The sequence below is a fragment of the Schistocerca gregaria genome, chromosome 3 (assembly GCF_023897955.1).
Source record: "Schistocerca gregaria isolate iqSchGreg1 chromosome 3, iqSchGreg1.2, whole genome shotgun sequence".
In the NCBI taxonomy this organism is placed as follows: Eukaryota; Metazoa; Arthropoda; class Insecta; order Orthoptera; family Acrididae; genus Schistocerca; species Schistocerca gregaria.
In genome coordinates this window covers 167,173,945-167,193,938 of record NC_064922.1, presented here as the reverse complement: position 1 = coordinate 167,193,938, position 19,994 = coordinate 167,173,945, and the positions used below count along the sequence as shown (strand labels likewise).

At 46.8% G+C, this 19,994-nt stretch overlaps 1 protein-coding gene and 1 non-coding gene across 3 annotated transcripts in view; one reads left to right on the top strand and one right to left on the bottom strand.

Annotated features, from left to right (window-relative positions):
• The window catches only part of LOC126355778 (tyrosine-protein phosphatase Lar), a 1,814,905-nt gene that overhangs the window by 898,518 nt on the left and 896,393 nt on the right, over positions 1–19,994 (bottom strand). The gene's annotated exons all lie outside the window — the stretch shown is intronic.
• Positions 277–351, top strand: Trnal-caa (transfer RNA leucine (anticodon CAA)). Its single transcript has one exon. It is a non-coding gene; the product is annotated as a tRNA-Leu (tRNA).

Here is a 19,994-nt window from a genome sequence, read left to right as displayed (position 1 = left end):
CTCGGCAGCTACAAGGTAGGAACGCCAAACACTACTGTCAGTAGCAACGTAACCCTTTTCTTATAATAAATAAACACCATCTGGATTCCAGAATGAGATTTTCACTCTGCAGCGGAGTGTGCGTTGATATGAAACTACCTGGCAGATTAAAACTGTGTGCCGAACCGAGACTCGAGCTCGGGACCTTTGCCTTTCGCGGCCAAGTGCTCTACCAAGTTTGGAAGGTAGGAGACGAGGTACTGGCAGAAGTAAAGCTGTGAGGTGGGGCGTGAGTCGTGCTGGGGTAGCTCAGTTGGTAGAGCACTTGCCCGCAAAAGGCAAAGGTCCCGAGTTCGAGTCTCGGTCCGGCACACAGTTTTAATCTGCAGGAAGTTTCACCGTCTGGACTGTTTCGGCGTAACGAAAGGCGCCGGTACGACGATCGAGAACAGAAGAGGAGAGGAGAGAGGGCTGTGAGACGACGTCAGCCAATATTACGCTGACAAGGACACCACGATTGGAGCGGAATCTATGCTAAGAGAATATAAGCACCGCGCCGCCTAGCCGCGGCCGGATTGGAAGACTAGCCGTCATACAAACGCTACACCAGTGACTTATGAACTGAACTGTTTCGCTTGCATTGACATTGTATATACCGAAGTAGATTAAGTATCTGCATGTCGCCATTCGCTTGCGACACCCCTATGAGAATACGCAGGGGTAAGAATTTTTTTTTAAATTTTAAGCACTTCGTCCTCAGGCCACGAGTGGCCTACCAGGACCACACGACCGCCGTGTCATCCTCAGTGGAGGATGCAGATAGGAGGGGCGTGGGGTCAGCACACCGCTCTCCCGGTCGTTATGATGGTATTCTTGACCGAAGCCGCTACCATTCGATCGAGTACCTCCCCAATTAGCATCACGAGGCTGAGTGCACTCCGAAAAATGGCAACAGAGCATGGCGGCCTGGATGATCACCCATCCAAGTGCCGACCACAGCGCTTAACTTCGGTGATCTCACGGGAACCGATGAAACCACTCCGGCGAGGGCGTTGCCACTAACTCCATTAACACCATTTGCTTTACATGTTGTTTAATTAAAGTGTGTTGTTCTGGAGTGTTTTGAATATTGTACCCAACTTTTAACCTGTGCGTGTGACTTCAGTGTCTGTTTTGTGTTCCACGAATCGCCAACTGTGTTTTTTTACTTTATGTCGATATTTTTAAAAATTTTCCCCCATGAACGCCTCCATGTCAGAGTATTTTTAACTCCATTATCTCCCCCTACTCTGTTTTATGTCCCCCTTTATTAGTGCCTTGTATGTAACATTTTATTCTTGTATAGTTGTCATGTCACTCGGCTGAAGAGCGGCGGATAATGCCGCTGACAGCCCTCCCCTGCCCATATGGGGCAGGGGAATGAAATCACAATAAACAGAAAAAAAACACTTGTTAGCGAGCCGAGAAACAGCTTCTTAGGCACTCTATAACAGACGAGTGGGCAGGATATTACATGAATCACAACTTTTTATTTGCCGATCACTCGTTTAAATCTGCTTTGCAGAAGCAGATTGAAACCGGTAGGCGGTAAATAGAAAGTTTGATCCAGACCGTGTTTATTTATTTATGACTGCATGATTCTTCCGGTTCTTCAAAATTAATTACATCAGCTGCAAATGGTTCAAATGCCTCTGAGCACTATGAGACTCAACATCTTAGGTCATAAGTCCCCTAGAACTTAGAACTACTTAAACCTAACTAACCTAAGGACATCACACACACCCATGCACGAGGCAGGATTCGAACCTGCAACCGTAGCAGCCCCGCGGTTGCGGACTGCAGCGCCAGAACCGCACGGCCACCGCGGCAGGCCATCAGCTGCAAACGCAAAAGATTCTAAGATACGAAGTAAAGCATGCTGCGTTGTTCAACATGGTAATAGTTCTTCTCGCCATCACTGAGCTTTCATCGTAGGGTACACAAATTTGGTCCTGTAGATCTACATAACGCTGAGCTAGTTCGATGGATATCTGAGGCGTGCGTTTCGAGCATTATGCGCACTTGATTATCTGATTGCATAAAAAACGTTCGCCGACGTTTGCAGCAGCATGGACTATCAGCTCGGAGACCATGGCTGCGGTTGCCCTTGACGCTGCATCACAGACAGGAGCGCCTGCGATGGTGTACTCAACGATGAACCTGGGTGCACGAATGGCAAAACGTCATTTCTTCGGATGAATCCAGGTTCTGTTCACAGCATCATGATGGTCTCATCCGTGTTTGGCGACATCGCGGTGAACGCACATTGGAAGCGTGTGTTTTCATCGCCATACTGGCGTATCACCCGGAGTGACGGTATGGGGTGCCAGTAGTTACAAGTCTCGCTCACCTCTTGTTCGCATTAACGGCACTTTGAACAGTGGACGTTACATTTCAGATGTGTTACGACCCGTGGCTCTGCCCTTCATTCGATCTCTGCGAAACTCTACATTTCAGCAGGATGATGCACGACCGCATGTTGCAGGTCCTGTACGGGCCTTTCTGGGTACAGAAAATGTTCGACTGCTGCCCTGGTCAGCACATTCTCCAGATCTCTCACCAATTCAAAAAGTCTGGTCAATCGTGGGCGATCAACTGGCTCGTCACAATACGCCAGTCACTACTCTTGATGAACTGTGGTATCGTGTTGAAGCTGCATGGGTAGCTGTACCTGAACACGCCATCCAAGGTCTGTTTGACTCGATGCCCAGGCATATCAAGGCCGTTACTGCGGCCAGAGGTGGTTGTTCTGCGTACTGATTTCTCAGTATCTATGCGCCCAAATTGCGTGTAAATGCAATCACGTATCAGTTCTAGTATAATATATTTATCCAATCAATACCCGTTTATCATCTGCACTTCTTCTTGGTGTAGCAATTTTAATGGCCAGTAGGGTATAAGGTAAACTTCCGCAGTCTATTTGTGATAGCTAACGGTAGTTTTACAGCTCTATGAAAACGCTTACGGATACGTAGGACCTATTTCCACAACAAACAGTAGACGTGCGCTTCGGTCGACGGCCCATCTCTGAGCGTGCATTTGCCTACCGCAGGGCTGAACGCAGGATGAAGAGCCAGGAAGGCGGCCCGAAGACGGCGTGTGCCCGACGCATCCCAGCCTTCTGACGCGTCATCAGTCAGCAGGACTGCAGCCGCGCGGAGCAGAATATTTTAACAGCCGCCGCCCGGGTCGCCAAACCGGGACACTCGATAAACGCAGTCGCGATAAAAAATGGCGTACACAGCTCCCCCCGCGCTGGCTGCACAGTGACGAAAAAAAGAGAGAGGAACAGCCACAGCCTACAGCACACGCACACAGCGGCGCCAAGTGCGGCGACGCACAAAAACGGGCCGCGATGCCGCACTATAAATAAACAGACCGCGGGCGGCCATTTAGGGAGCGCTGGCAGCGCACGCACCCACCCACGCACGCACGCAGCAGCGCCTGTGCGACGCATCCGTCCAGCCCGTGACAGGCGGCGGGGCCTACTGCGTCCTGAGAGTGCGGGCTCTAAAGGAGACGCTGCGCTAGGGCGAAGTCGCCCAGTTGCTGACGTGTCTCATCAATATTAACTAAAAGGCTAAGACGAACATCCGGTTCCAATTGCAGGTATCCTATCTAACGGTTTGCACCGAAAATTTCATTTTCAGTGTTTCATATACACTACTGGCCATTAAAATTACTATACCAAGAAGAAATGCAGATAAAACGGGTATTCATTGGACAAGTATATCATACTGGAAATGACATGTGAATACATTTTCACACAATTTGGGTGCATAGATCCTGAGAAATTAGTACCCAGGACAACCACCTCTGGCCTTAATAACGGCCTTGATACGCCTGCTCATTGAGTCAAACAGAGCTTGGATGGCTCGTAAAGGTACAGCTGCCCATGCAGCTTCAACACGATACCACAGTTGATCTAGAGTAGTGACTGGCGTATTGTGACGAGCCAGTTGGTCGCCCACGATTGACCAGACTTTTTGAATTGGTGAGAGATCTGGAGAATGTGCTGGCCAGAGCAGCAGTCGAACATTTTCTGTATCCATAAACGCCCGTACAGGACCTGCAACGGGTGGTCGTACATTATCTTGCTGAAATGTAGGGTTTCGCATGGATCGAATGAAAGGTAGAGCCACGGGTCGTAACACATTTGAAATGAAGCGTCCACTGTTCAAAGTGCCGTCAATGCGAACAAGAGGTGAGCGAGACGTGTAACCAATGGCACCCCATACCATCACGCCGGGTGACACGCCTGTATGGCGATGACGAATACACGCTTCCAACTTTCGTTCACCGTGATGTCGCCAAACACGGATGTGACTATCATGATTCTGTAAACAGAACCTGGATCCATCGGAAAAAATTACGTTTTGCCATTAGTGCATCCAGGTTCGTCGATGAGTACACCATCGCAGGCACTCCTGTCTGTAATGCAGCGTCAAGTCTAACCGCAGCCATGGTCTCAGAGCTGATAGTCCATGCTGGTGCAAAATTCGTCGAACTGTTCGTGCAGATGGTTGTTGTCTTGCAAACGTCCCCCATCTATTGACTCAGGGATCGAGATGTGGCTGCATGAACTGTTACAGCCATGCGGATAAGATGCCTGTCATCTCTATTGCTAGTGGTACGAGGCCGTTGGGATCCAGCACGGTATTCCGTATTACCCCCCTGAACCCACCGATTCCATATTCTGCTAACAGACATTCGATCTCGACCAACGCGAGCAGCAATGTCGCGATACGATAAACCGCAATCACGATAGGCTACAATGCGACCTTTAGCAAAGTCACAAACGTGATGGTACGCATTTCTCCTCCTTACACGAGGTTTCAGTAGGCAACGCAACTTTCATAATCGACATTTAAAAAAAATTATCACAATTAAATACTAGGACAGAGGTTTACGCTTATCAGTCATACTAACGCATGGAAAGGGTTTGGGCTGTTGAATCTGTCTGATTTATCCAAGGAATGTTTTATGTTACTATTTAACTGACATGAATTTTATTTTTAAGAGAAATGCTGCTGTTCTCCGGCAGTAACGTCGCAAAAAGGAACTTCTTTTGTGCCGCCGCAACGTAAGATGGCCCATACTCTTGTTTCCTTGCGATTCCCGAGAATATTTCTAGCTTTTAACACATAAATTAGGATATCGTTGACGCTAAGGACCATCTTATGCCCAGCAACTGAGCCACCCTATTACATCATACAGCTGGTCTTTTCCCTCCTCGCATGTTGAAGCACCCTTGATTTCAAACGAAATCGATGAAATGCCAGACATACATCTGTTCGCTCGTGAGAATGGCAGAAAGGCAGCTACGGGCGCCGATGCAGCGAAAAGGCCCGAAATTAACGCATGAAAAGTCAAAGCTGGAAAGAAAATCCTACAGCGGCGTCCGTTTACATTCGGGATGGAAGTGACGTCAAAAGGTCTCGCACGTTACACAGAAATTTCCAGGCCACTGTTACTGACACCTTTACAGTGACGTGATATGTTGTTTCTGAACAGACGAGTAAGTGAATGTCGGAGTGTTGGTGTAAATAAAGGGAATTAAGATAAAATTCAGCGGCGAATGCTGTGCAACTTTCTCGCGCTGCGCAGCGCGTGTAGCAAACGGCAAAAGCTAGCGTTATACATCAGGCCTGATTAGCGGACGAGCGGCGCTGACGAATTCCCCGCACAAGAGCAATGCGGGTACGTGACCATAAACTGCAACTTGGAAAACAGGCGCACTTTGTCGTGTAGAGAAGACCCGAACATTCCTTGCGGCACGTGGGTGAGTATAATCGTACTGGTCAGCCCCACTGTTGTAAAATGTGCCCAAGTGGAAGCTGACAGCCCGCATTTGGAGGCAGACGGGGTGGGCATCGATGCTCTGTGGCGTTCCACGCGCACTTGTCTATTACTTCGTCATTGTTGATGTTAGTCTTGTCGGAGTATACAATGAGTGGCAAAATACTTTTCAGGGGCTGAAGTCGGCATCGTTTTATGTCAGGGATGGAAGATTAGGTTTTGACGTGCTAAGGCAACGTTTCCGAATCCGGTAATGGTTACACTCTGGAAGGTTAGTGGGAGGAGAGGGGCAAAAATCGGAAGTGCTGCATTATGATGTACCCACCACTTAATTATTTTTAAAAATCACCCATTTGCTAGAAAATAATCATTAACACTCCCCCACCACAACCAAGAACTGATTCTATAAAAAAAATCTAACTCCCATGTATACAACAGCTTCAAACATCTGATTAACGATGAGTTAATGTGTTAAATATTTGACGTTAAGGATGAAAAACCTTCACACTTGAAAACGCAAAACACTAATGCGCTCCATAAAAAAAATCGTTTTTCACGTGTCTCAATATATATGACGGCATATTTCCTTAACTAGGTGTAGTATAATGATATAATTTTGCAGGTACATTCAATGGTTTGTGACACATGTGGTTACTGTGTGCAAAATTTCTTGTGGATACAGTTGGTGATAAATTAAAACGTCATGCCCGATGCTGAAATTTTACTGTATGAGCACAAAAAAAGATGTAGTAGGCGATTAACTGTTTTCTTCCATAATTTTGTAAGGGGGTCAACGAGAAAAGTTTTGGAAAAGGTTTTAAATTATGTATATAGTTTGTTGGATATCGCCATGTCTCTCATTCTAAATACTGGATGAATATATCCTGTGTTTGGTTTGGTTATGTTGTTTGGGGGAGGAAAACAGACAGCGAGATCATCGGTCTCATCGGATTAGTGAAGGATGGAGAAGTATGTCGGCCGTGCCCTTTCAGAGGAACCATCCCGGTATTTGCCTGGGGCGATTTAGGAAAATCACGGAAAACCTAAATCAGGATGACCGGACGCGGGATGGAACCGTCGTCCTCCCGAATGCGAGTCCAGTATGCTAATCACTGCGCCACCTCGCTCGGTATAATGTGTAACTTGCGCTCAGTGAGTTACGCCCTCTTAGGAAACAAATAAAGTGACTTTGGTAGTGTATCTGATTTATTGTGTTAAACTTGGAACTAAACATTACACATTTTTATGTAAACTGAAAGTGGAATGGGGAGAAAGGAAAGGGAAAGGAAGGAATTGATGATACCAGCTGCATCGGGACTTAATGCGAAACCAATGGTAACGAGCGAAACTGTATGTCGAACCGGGATACAAACCTGGGATCTCCTGCTTACTGGGCAGTATCCTTAACCACTGGACGACTCACACACAATGCTTATCGCAATTGCGCCGAATATCTCCATATGCTCCTCGGCCGATCCACACACCGACCAAGAGCAACATATCAGCAGTCCGCGTCCATGTTCTGCATGCTTGCTGTTTCGACATTCCGACAGGAGGATTAATGTCATTGCGTCTCAGCACTGAAGGTGGTAGATTCATTGTCCATCAAGGAGTGTCAATTATATAAATATGTTCGAAAGAACAGGCACCACTGTACCTCTTAATGAGTAGACAATAAAGCACTCCGTCTTCAGGCCACAAGTGGCCGATCTGGACCATCCGACCGCCGTGTCATCCTCAGCTGAGGATGCGTATAGGAGGGGCGTGGGGTCACCACACCGCTCTCCCGGTCGTTATGATGGTTTTCTTTCACCGGATGGCAACAGCGCATGGCGGCCTGGATGGTCACCCATCCAAGGGCCGGCCACGCCCGACAGCGCTTAACTTCGGTGATCTGACGGGAACCGGTGTATCCACAGCGGCGAGGTCGTTGCCTAGTAGACAATAACGGCACTTTAAATTTTTAAATGCAGTCAATAATCATATACGACTTACTGAAAGCAATTTTTTGTTCCTTCTGGGAACCGTTATGCAAATACACAAATTCTAACTCGTACCGGGTGACTGGGCTCACTCTTTCATCCGTTTAGTAATATGAATGTGTTATTATAATCAAGAGTATTCGACTTCCACTTCAGGATACGCATCTTGTCCAAATTTTTCCAAGAGTTACAGTCTTCAGCTAATTCATTCACGATCATCATTTTTCCTAAAGTCGCCTACCTACCTCCCCCATAAGGTTGTTACTGCTGTCTCTTCCTACAGGATGGTTCAAATGGCTCTGAGCACTATGGGACTCAACTGCTGTGGTCTTTAGTCCCCTAGAACTTAGAACTACTTGAACCCAACTAACCTAAGGACATCACACACATCCATGCCCGAGGCAGGATTCGAACCTGCGACCGTTGCAGTCGCACGGTTCCGGACTGCGCGCCTAGAACCGCGAGACCACCGCGGCCGTCTCTTCCTACATCCTGGAATTCAACAAAGAAATTCATTCGTACATATCAAATTAATTTTCATTATAGTCATTTTCATACAAAGATTCGCTCAAACACATTACTATTTGAAATTGGCTTCTTAATTTCCTTTTGATGTAGTAAAAATATAGTTCAGTTTTCAAAACTCGTGGCTGACTTTAAATATTAGCGGAAACCACGTGTCAGTGATGGCATATGTTTTAACTGCGTAGCCTCAGCCCATATAGCACGGAGTGCGCAACCAGTGTCTGCGTATCTTTCACGGCTGAAACGACAACGGAGGTGTTACACCCAACGGGATGCAGCCCACGTAAACAGAATCGATAACGCGGGACTCGGCAGTTTCACTCCAGAGACAATCACTTGCGGTGGGACTTTGGGGATTGCTTGTAGCGCTGCACGCCGACCGCCCCCGCAGATGGAGCGGAGATAAATCTAATTTGGCGGCCACGCGCCTCCGCCGCGCCGGCGACGAGTGGCGATTTTCACCGCCGCCTCCGCCAGCTGCCCGCCGCCTTCGCGTCACACCAATCTGTCCGCCCATCGATCGTGGAGCGACGGGGCGCGCTCCCGCTGTAAAACACAACAGCGGACCAGCCCCTGCCATCCCCGGCAGAGTGGGCCAGCGCCTTACAATAAATTTCCCTCAGGATCCATTGACAGCCAGTCGCTAGGTCGTTGGCCTTCGTCGCCGGTGTCCGTCCAGACCCACCCACCCGTCCTCCAGAAGACTTCGAAGAGCCCAAAATTCCGCTCGGCCATCATGCCTCGGTGCCTCGCCTCCACCCTCACACCCTTCCTTGTGACGTCACCTGCATTCACGCCGGATGGCATCTACTACGGCCAACTGGACTACGTTGGTCCGACCGACTTGACTACGTGATCCAATCGCTCCGGTATTCTAGAATACAGAATGCCATCGGTGATCAAGTCTCGGTATGATGATCCTTAGCAGGTTTCTCCAAGTGAAGCGGCGTATGATACTGTCAACTCATTGAGCGATGATGTCCAGTAGTTAAGGTCTCGTACTCGCATTCCGGAAGTACGGGCTTCAGATCCCAGGCTATTAAAGCGAATAATAAATGCGCGTCCGATTTTGATCGACATAAATCTACCTATTTTTTCCGAAAATCAGGCTTAAAGAGGTTAGCAAAAGATTCTTAAACCACTTTCAGACCATTTTCTACCGTTACAGCCGGGAAAACACGTGGTGAAAATCTTTTCGTGTGAGCCCTGATTTGTCTTTTTTATTTTTTTTTTATCACGATGGTCATTCTCCCTATGTCGATGAGAGTAGACGAAAAATGTTGGAAATAGGAGAAGAAATTTGGTGATTGTAATTTTGTGAAATGACCTCACCACAACAGAAACTGCCTTTCTTTTAATGATTGCTACCGCAACTCGCGTATCATAACCGTGACACTCTCTTCGCTTTTTCGCGATAATAGAAGACGAGATGTCCTTCCTCGAACTTTTTCGATTTTCACTGTCAATCGTCCCTGGGAAGAATCCAATACCAAAGAACAGGACCGGCAAGCGCTGTGGCCGAGTGGTTCTAGGCGCTTCAGTCCGGAACAGCGCTACCGCTATGGTCGCAGGTTCGAATCCTGCCTCGAGCATGGATGTGTGTGATGTTCTTAGGTTAGTTAGGTTTAAGTAGTTCTAAGTTCTATGGGACTGATGACCTCATATGTTAAGTCCCATAGTGCTCAGAGCCATTTGAACCACGCACTCGACCTGCTGAACTGATAAGACGCACTACATCTGGCAGTGGATGAAGTCGAAAAAAATCAGCAGAGCTCATACTGAAGTTTACAGATAGCCATTCTTGCTATGCATCATTCGAGAACGGGACAGACGAAGGAATAAATGATAGTGGTATCACTGCATGATTGCGTATCATGTATGTAGACGTAGATTTACTCTTGATGTCAAGGATTATTACTTCATTGTCACCTGGCTTCTAACTTTCTTATCTTAGTGAATGCGACAGTAACACAGGTCTTACTTTCTTTTGCGTGTGTGTTTGTGTGAGGGGGGGAGGGGGGAATTTATTTTCACTTTTCTCTTTGCCCTCCCCACCCCCTCGTACCAGTTCTTCTTTAGCTCCCGTCGTCAAGCACACTTCACAACGCTCCTTCTCCACCAGACTGGGAGACTTTGCGAAGTTTTGTCTGCCCGAAGACGTTCCCACAGTTTGGTTAACAGGCGGAGAGTGCACACGTCAGGCAAGGCGGAAGTTGGGAAGGAATTACAGCGATGTAGTAAACTCTGCGGGAATGTAAAGCAAGCACTGACACGCGGAGTGGAGGAAGTGGGGGACCAGCGCCCCGGAGAAAAAGAGCGCCGGCTATTAGAGGGGGGAGGGTGGGAGGAAAGGGGGGGGGGGGCGGCAGCGGCGGAGCAGGCCAGAGGCAGACGTCGGGGGCGGCGGCCGCGTCTTCCGCCTCTTCTGCTTTACGCGCGGTCGAACTCGGCGCCGCTTGTCACAAGTTGGTGACGTTCTTACTGCCCGCCGGACGCTCCGATGCAAACAGCCGCCGTCTGCCATAAAGATGCGCCCGCCCTGCTTTCCTTAACGGCGCACTTTGGAATGAAAAGGAGCTCAACGCAAACTTCTGCTTACTGCAGCGATGTAAATATGGGTTCGTAAGGAACGGCCTCCGACCAAGACTATTTCACGCGACGACAGCTGAAAGCTTAATGATTTCTGCGCCCTCGGAACCTCAGCCGACGATGTGGCAGACTCCTTTCAGAGTATGCTGATGCAATAGCTCCATACTTAACAACCGCTCGCTCGACGAAAGATCCGTACCCGAAAACTGGGAAGGTGCACAGTTCACACCAATATTCTAGAAAGGTAATACACTGGCCAGTGTGGCCGTGCGGTTCTAGGCGTGACCTCTACGGTCGTAGGTTCGAATCCTCCATCGGGCATGGATGTGTGTGATGTCCTTAGGTTAGGTAGGTTTAAGTAGTTCGAAGTTCTAGGGGACTGATGACCACATATGTTAAGTCCCACAGTGCTCAGAGCCATTTGAACCATTTTTTAGAAAGGTAATAACAGCAACCCACTGAATCACAGGTCCATACCATTAACGTCGATATTCAGCAGGATTACGGAATCTATAATGTGTTCGAACATCACGACTTACCTGGAAAAGAACGGGCTATTAACACACAGTCGACAGTAATTTAGAAAACGTTCTTGTGAAACACAACTAACTCTTTACTCGCACGAAGTATTGAGTGCTATTGACAAGGGATTTCAAATTGGTTCTGTATTTCCGCATCACCACACAAGCGGCTTGCAGTGAAACTGCGTGCTTATGGATTATCGTCTCAGTCGCCAGGCTGGATTCGTGATTTCCTGTCAGAGAGGTCACTGTTCGTAGTAACTGACAGAAAGGTATCAAGGCGTTCCCCTAGGCAGTGTCATATGCCCTCTGCTGTACCTGATTTTTATAAACGGTTTAGAAGACAATGTGAGCAGTCGTCTTCAGTTGTTTGCAGGTGACTCTATCGTTTATCGTGTAGTAAAGTCATCAAATGATCAAAACAAATTGGAAAATGATTTAGGAAAGGTATCTGTATGGTGCGAAAATTGGCAATTGACACCAAATACCGAAAAGTGTGAGATAATCCAGCGGTCGAGTACAACGTTGTTTAGCCAATCGCCAGCGAGGCGGTGGATCATCAAGCTATGAAATAAAAGTCCTCTTGTTCAGCTTGTTCGAACTGAGGAAAACGACGCAGTTCTAGCGCATCAAGACAAGAAACACCAGTTACGCCTTACAATCCCTTCCTGGAAAAAGAAACGCGATAAACTTTCCGCCGACATATGAAACAAACAAAACGAAACAAAAACAAAAAATTAATTCAGGGGAGTTCAACTGCAACTGTACCATCCCGTGGGGATTTGATGACCTCCAGATGGGCACATTTCCACTTAGGTGAAATGTCTGTTCGTTACTGAAGACGTCATCATCATCAGTTATCTGCTATATTAGCAGGTCCTTTGCCTCTCCATTTTCTGCGATCCATTGCTTCCTTCTTAAGGCTGCTGTATGTTGTACCGTCCATCATGTCACCCAGTATCTGGAATCTCTCCCTTCCTCGTTTCCTTTTCCCCTCTACATAACCTTCTAAAACTGTTTTTATCAGTCCGTCATCCTTTCTTAATATATGTCCAATCCAGTTTTTTTTTCTTCTCTTTATTACAAGACGACACGACCCATAAAATCTTTCTAGTCAAGCGGCAAAATTTCGTTTTCACAGTTGGCACGTAAACCGTAGTCTATAGGCTTTAGAATTTGTTACGACTGCAAAGGGTAAGGATGCCGTTGTAAGAGTCTTCTTAAAAGTCTCGACACAGACGTCAATGGAAATGCCAATTCATGACTAGCCTTCCGAAAAGATTTCTTAGGGCTATGAATAAAGACTCTCTCACGTACAACGCGTTCCTCAGTCACTCTTGGTTGTTCCACACTCCTCTTTGCGTACATGTCTAGAAATAAAACTATTTGAGTTGCTCTTTCATTTTATGTATTGTTTATAATTGTAGGCGGCAAAGCCTTAAAACGTGTCTATTCATTTTCAAACAACCTATATATTAAGCATTAACTCGGTTTATTTGCAGTAACGTGAAAATTGAAAATAATAAAAAATTTCATATAGGAACTCGATCCAACGACTTTCCGATCACCGTTCTGTACTCTATCCACTGCGCCAACTACTGCTTAGAAATTACGCTAACACATATTACCGGAAAAAAATTAGTACACCTGAAAAGACGACGTCGATTTTGGTCCGATGACGGTATATGCCGCCTGGGGGATAGAGATGTTGATAATGCTTAGAACGTCGTCCGCCAACATATAGTGCAGTGGCATAGTTACCTTTAATAGGGAATGGTCACAGCCAAATGACTCAGTGTGGTACAAACGTGTGAAGCAAGCAGGCAACGATGCTATGGAGACACACTCCTGTTTCCTACAGCCAACTGAGCAAGTTTGAAAGAGTTCAAATTGTGGCTTTCTAAGTGGGATGGTCCTTTCGGAGAACTGCTAAGTTGGACGTGCTGCGTCATTTGTGCAACGGTGCTAGTGCAGTGGTCACGTGATGATTCTCACAGCCGTAGACACGGTTCTGGACGTCGAGGAAGTACTGACGTCGGCAAGGATAATCGTGTTGTAACGGCAGCAGCGGCTCATCATACAGCTACCACACCACAGAGCTATGAGCCCAGACGTGTCAACACGAACTGTTGCAGACCTGTTATTAGCAATGGGACTACGGGCACGCACACTTCTAGCCCGTTCTGCACTTACGCCGCCACTTGCGCCACGGCCTAATTTGTGCCGTCAGAGAATCACTTGGAGGATGGAATGGCGCACCGTGGTCTTTAGAGGTGAAAACAGATTCTGCCTGCAAGCAAGTGATGATCGTTTGCGTGTACGACGCGGAACTGCTGAGCGCTGTCTCGTAGAGTCCCGTCCCAGGCATTATGTTCTCGCGTGCGATAAGCCACAACTGTCGTTGATCAAAGGTGTTTCTAGAGGAGATACTAACCAGCTCTTGGTACGTGCAGAATGCTTTGTTAGCCCCGTTCATTTCCCGTTCTTGCAACAGGAAACAGATGCGTGCACACTGCCACTGAAACTCAAAGTGCTCTAAAAGGGTGTGCAGACATTTGCCACGCCGTATATTTGCCACGATTTTATCTGCTCCGGAGGTTTGGGTCCCTTGTGTCCCCCTCCTCCTCCACCTCCCCATCGCTTACTGAGCCTTTCCGCTGGTTTAATTAACATAGAACCAGAATCTCAAAAATGGCTCTGTGGACTACGCGAATTAACTTCTGAGGTCATCAGTCGCCTAGAACCTAGATGTAGTTAAACCTAACTAACCTAAGGACATCACACACATCCATGTCCGAGGCAGGATTCGAACCTTCGTCCGCAGCGGTCGCTCGGTTCCAGACTGTAGCGCCTAGAACCACACGGCCACTCCGGCCGGCAGACCCAGAATCTCTTCGGATTTTCCGCCACATGTCTACAGAGAGTTTCGTTGTGGAAACTATTAAATGCATTTCGCATTGAAATTCGCACCAAATTTCGAGCCTCAGTAAAACTTCGCCAATCATGGACATTTTGTGTTCGTCTAAATTATACTTGCCTTTTTCGGTGCTCCTGCAGCAGCTTTTGTCGTGTTTTGTATACCATGGGGGATCAGTTCCGTCTCTTATTAATTTATTTGGTATGAATCTCTCGATTGCTGTAGATACTATTTCTTTGAACTTAAGCCACACATGGTCTTCACTTACATAGTTTGGAAGGATTGGAGACTGTCTCTTAGAAAGACGTCAACCGAATTTTTAGTTGTTTTTATAGATTGATATATTTCGCGTTTAGTTTTGGTGAATTTCTTTGTTACGGAACTGAGCCTCGCTACGACTGTGTGTTCACTAATCCCTGTATACGTCGTGATGCTCAGCATTATTTGTGGGTAAGAGGTCAAATGTATTTTAGTAACCATTTACAATTTGAATGGCCTCGTGAACTAATTCTTCAAAATAATTTTAAAGAAAGCATTTATAACAATTACGGAATTCGTTTTCTATTTACAATAGGGTCTGAAAATGTATTTTTGTCAACATACGGAGGGTAGATTGTAGTCACTGCCAACTATAATTGTATGAGTAGCGTACCTATTTGTGATGAGACTCAAGTTTTCTTTCACCTGTTCAGTAACTGTTTCATCTGAGACCGGGGATCGGTAAAAGGAGCCAGTTATTAATTTATTCCGGTGGTCGAATATAACCTCTGCCCATACTAAGTCACAGAAAATATCTGCTTCAATGTCGCTTGCGAACTGGAACACACGTTCCATTATTTTTCATTAAGTTGTGCTTCTTGTTTCTGTTGTAGTGCAGATCATTACAAATACGGCTTTCCCTCCAAAACCTAGGATGCTTTCTCTGTGACCCTGTAAATACCAGAGCTAAACAACGTACAGTACAAGCATAGCATTCTGTATTAATTCATTTCCTTATTTCTAACATTTTAAAATTGTACGTCGAATTCGGATGACATGTCAATCATAGATGTTCTTATCTCTGTTTATGAACGTACATTCAGTCATGTTTTGAACATTGTCTCGCTACTCTTTATTAACTAATGTTTCGCCAAAAGGGATATCGCATTTTAGAGAGTAAATTAATATAGAGTAGGTCGTTCTTCTTTTCAAATATTCACATACACGTTTCACCTTTCCTTGAGGTCTTTTGGACATGCAGTTGTAGTAACTAAAGTAGGCACAAATGCAGTGATAAAAAAGAAATGATTAGCGTTCATTCGCATTCTCGTTACATCGTTCCTTTCTTGTTGCTCCCATGCCGATGGGCTGTTTCTATCGCAATTAGTGAGCGCGTGGAAGGAAGCTACCGTACAGACAGAGGAATCTATATGTATACTTGGCAGAACTAATTACGTACTGACATAATCGTCGGTATTGCTTTCGTTTCCCAAACGTCCAGCGTGGCAAATGTCCGGCATTCCTCTAAAGACGTGCAACAGTTCCCTGGCCAACACGATCTCAGGACTTGGCTCCAATCGAGCACGTGTGAGATATGATGTGACTCGTCAACCAGTAACTCTTGAAGAACCGCGTGAACAGACCGAGCAGGCGTGGCAGAGGAACCTGGCTCGGCTCGGCAAGGCGGCATCGCCGCCTGGGACATAGGTCGGTGCGGCCGCCTGCTTTTTGCCGGGACAGCCGGAGCGCGCTGGCTAAATGAAGCCGGCAGGCCGCTCCGGCCGAGTCCCGCGGACCACAATTAAAATGTTTTTCTCGGCGACCCCCGCGCTCAGCCGCGTTATCGCGCCAGAGTAACGATGAAAAGTGGCGCGCGGCGTCTCGCCCAGATAGCGCCGCGATTTATGTTTTAATTAACATACAACGCGAAAAGTTTGGGGGCGACGTGAGCGCCATATGTGCAGCCGCGCGGACGGGGAAGCGGCGGTCGCCCGCGGCCCGTCCTGCTCGCGCCATTAACGCCGCTCTCTTTCCTTCCAGACATTCTCAATTTTTGCTCTTTTAAACTTGCCGAGGAGCAACACTTCTTTTTCCCGCTGTGGTTCCTGTCCCAGTAAAAGACGTTGTAAAAAGGGAGAAGAGAGGAAAGCTTCGTGGCCCTGATTTTCCCCGTCACGCCGGCCTGTGTGGCCGTGCGGTTCTAGGCGCTTCAGTCTGGAACCGCGTGACCGCTACGGTCGCAGGTTCGAATCCTGCCTCGGGCATGGATGTGTGTGGTGTCCTTAGGTCAGTTAGGTTTAAGTAGTTCTGAGTTGTACGGGACTGATGACCTCAGTACTCAGAGCCATTTGAACGATTTCCCCGTGGCGCACGCTACCACACTAATTACGTTCATCGCTTTACAACGGCCATCAACAATCAGACGCTACGTAAAAAATTTTCCAGGTGTATCAATACACACAGTGTCTCTTTTGCGTTGGTGCATAAGTTCGTAGCGTGTTTCCGTAAGTTTAATAAACACAATAGATACACATAACGATTAGTCAAATGGCTCTGACCACTATGCGGCTTAACTTCTGAGGTCATCAGTCGCCTAGAACTTAGGAATGATTAAACCGAACTAACCTAAAGACATCACACACATCCATGCCCGAGGCAGGATTCGAACCTGCGACCGTAGCGGTAGCTCGGTTCCAGACTGTAGCGCCTAGAACCGCACGGCCGTATGGCCAGAGTCTTTAGTCATAAATCATATATTCGAATGGTTCAAATGGCTCTGAGCACTATGGGACTTACATCTGAGGTCATCAGTCCTCTAGACTTAGAACTACTTAAACCTAACCAATCTAAGGACAACCCACACATCCATGCCCGAGACGGGATTCGAACCTGCGACCGTAGCGGTTGCGCGGTTCCACACTGTAGCGCCTACAACCCCTCGGCCACAGCGGCCGGCAATCATGTATTCTCCGCAAAGCTGAAGTAACTTTCTGATTCCGCGACTGTAGAAATAACACGTCTTTGAGGTGAACAATTCACCGAGCCATGTTGGGTGCGCACTTTCTTCCAGAAAGAAAATCCTTGAAGGTTGTTCCATAGACAGCGGAAAAGGTGAAAATCTGAGAGGGCAAGGTCCGGTGAATAAGCTGAGTGCGGAACGACCTCCCAACCCAACAACTCCTGTACAGGGTTTTTTTGTTACTCCAACAGAATGCGGGCGGGCGTAGTGGTGGAGGAATGCCACGTCACGAATACTTCCTGGTCGTTGTTCTTGGACTTCGTCTGCAAGGCGTCTTAGTTGTTGATAATGAACGACAGCTGCGATGGTTACACCTCGGGGAAGCAATTCGCAGCACACGGCACCGTCGCTGTTCCAACAGATGCATAACATTATGCGCGAAGGTCTTTGTAAGGGAAGTTGCTACTTCTTCCGGGCTCAACCATTCCTTTCTCTTTCTTATGTTACCTCAAAGACACCATTACTTGTCACTTGCAACGACATAGAATATGAATGGTCGGTATTGTTCACGAGCCGATTACAAGAAAGCAGAGATGCTCATATTGCCTCCCCCTCGCTTTTTGTGATTTTGGCTTAGAGCATGCGGTACCCTTACGCAAGATTTCTGAACCTCCACTGCATGCAAATGTCTCACGATGGTGGAACGATAATAGTTAATGAGATCTGCCAGTTCTTGAGTACACTGACGTGGATCACCGTGGATTAATGTCTTTAAACGACCTTAATCAAACAACGAAGGTCTTCCTGAACGTGGAGAAACGAACGTCAAAACGATCCTCTTTAAAACGAGGAAATAATTTTCTTGGCGTACTCTGTCAAAAAAATGTCTGTAGCGCCTTAGATCGCACGCCTAATCCCGCGCGGTTTGCCAATTATTTCTTCATATTACAGTACAACGTACCATTATACGGAAATAAGTTTAATTCAGATAATAAGAAGGTTGAATGTGAACTCATAAAATAGCGATTCTTCTTGGTGCTGTTTTAAAACTGCTGACGGATACCGGAAAGGAAGCATTATTACGTCAAGGAATTGAGAAAAGACGTGCAAACACCATTAGTATATAAAGAGAGACATACTTCTCCGTCCTCGTAATGTAAAAGCGTAACGGATTCAAAATAACCAGCACGCATACGAAGGCAGTGCACGAGTGGAGGAATCTGTGCACGCCACTGATGTACGATGATCAGACTGGAGTTGCATGTTATTATTACGAATGGAGCGTGAATGTTATGTGAATGATAAATCCCGCCGAATCATGCCATTCTGGTAAGCTTAAACAAAAACACGACTGACAAAGCACAATCTGTTTGGGTAATAAATGAGAACAATTACACTAGTGTGCGCGGACGGTTATAATTCTTTTACATGCGAGCGCGACGGATGCATATTTCATAGGGGCTGATTGAGAGGCTTAATGAGTTTGATATGGGCTCGCGTTAATTTAAAAGATAGTCGCGCCGCTTAATCCAACTGCCGCGATTGTCCTTGACACAAATGAAGATCGTAATACACATTGCTCAATTTGACCCAACGAGTGATTCACGCACACCATTGATTTTCGACCAAACTTTTCACATGGCAAAAATAATGGTTGTGTATAGCGCAGTTTGCGTAATTTCCTACCATCAGTATACGGTAAGAAAGATAAAATTTTTTTGATCACTGCACGTCCGCGAAATTAGTACCAACTGCAATCGCACAGTTTTAGTAATCCAGTGTTAGTTATATGTTAGTGGCAGGGTAGTTTGATTAAGCTAGACAAGAGAGATTTGGAGTGGATCCACAGCAGTTCTTCCCACGCATCATCCGCGAATTGAATAGGAAAAGTTGATAAGTATAGTGAAATCGAAAATACGGCCCGCCACAAGCTGCGATGTGACATGCATAGCTTACGTGTAGACGAAGCTGATCCACACAGTTCGATCGAAGTGGACAGGTAACATATAATCAAAGTATTAAAGCGTATCAGTGGTAATCATGATACAATTCCAGGACTGTGCACACAACGCCGCGAGGGGAGGACAGAGTAAACAAGTGCGCTGCCTGCAAACAAGACGCAGAGCAACAGCTGCGCGCTTTTAGGCCCATAGGACAAACAGGCAGTGTACTGATGGCTGCCAGGGGAAAGTACGCAACCCACAGCACAGCGCTTGTCCCTGGGCGAGCTGCTAACATTCTCCCGTTTATTCGTGCTCGCTGGTATCCATGTTTTCATTCCGAACAGCGGACTGCCTCGTTTGTACCGGAAAAGGACCCGTCCACGACGAATCTGTTTCTACAGTTGCTGACAGCTACGAGGACTTCAGACATCAAACTCTCTGATTTACAAGCTTTCCTCGTTTTTACTGCGTGAAGCGCTCCTATCTAATCCGATATACCTCATCGTGTTCAAAGAGCACCGTCGAACTGACGCACACTAGCACAGGCCAATGTTTCAGACGTCGATCTGTTGTACAAAATTATGGAACATTTGTGCTCACTCGTCATGAGGCTTCTGGAGAACGGTTATCTCCTCTATAAAAACCAGGTTGAGTTCCGCAAACAGAGAACCTGAGGAACACAGCTCGCACTGTTCGTCCATGAAATCCAGAGTGCCGTTGACAAAAGCGCCTAATTGAAGGCTGCTTTCCTTTATTTACGTG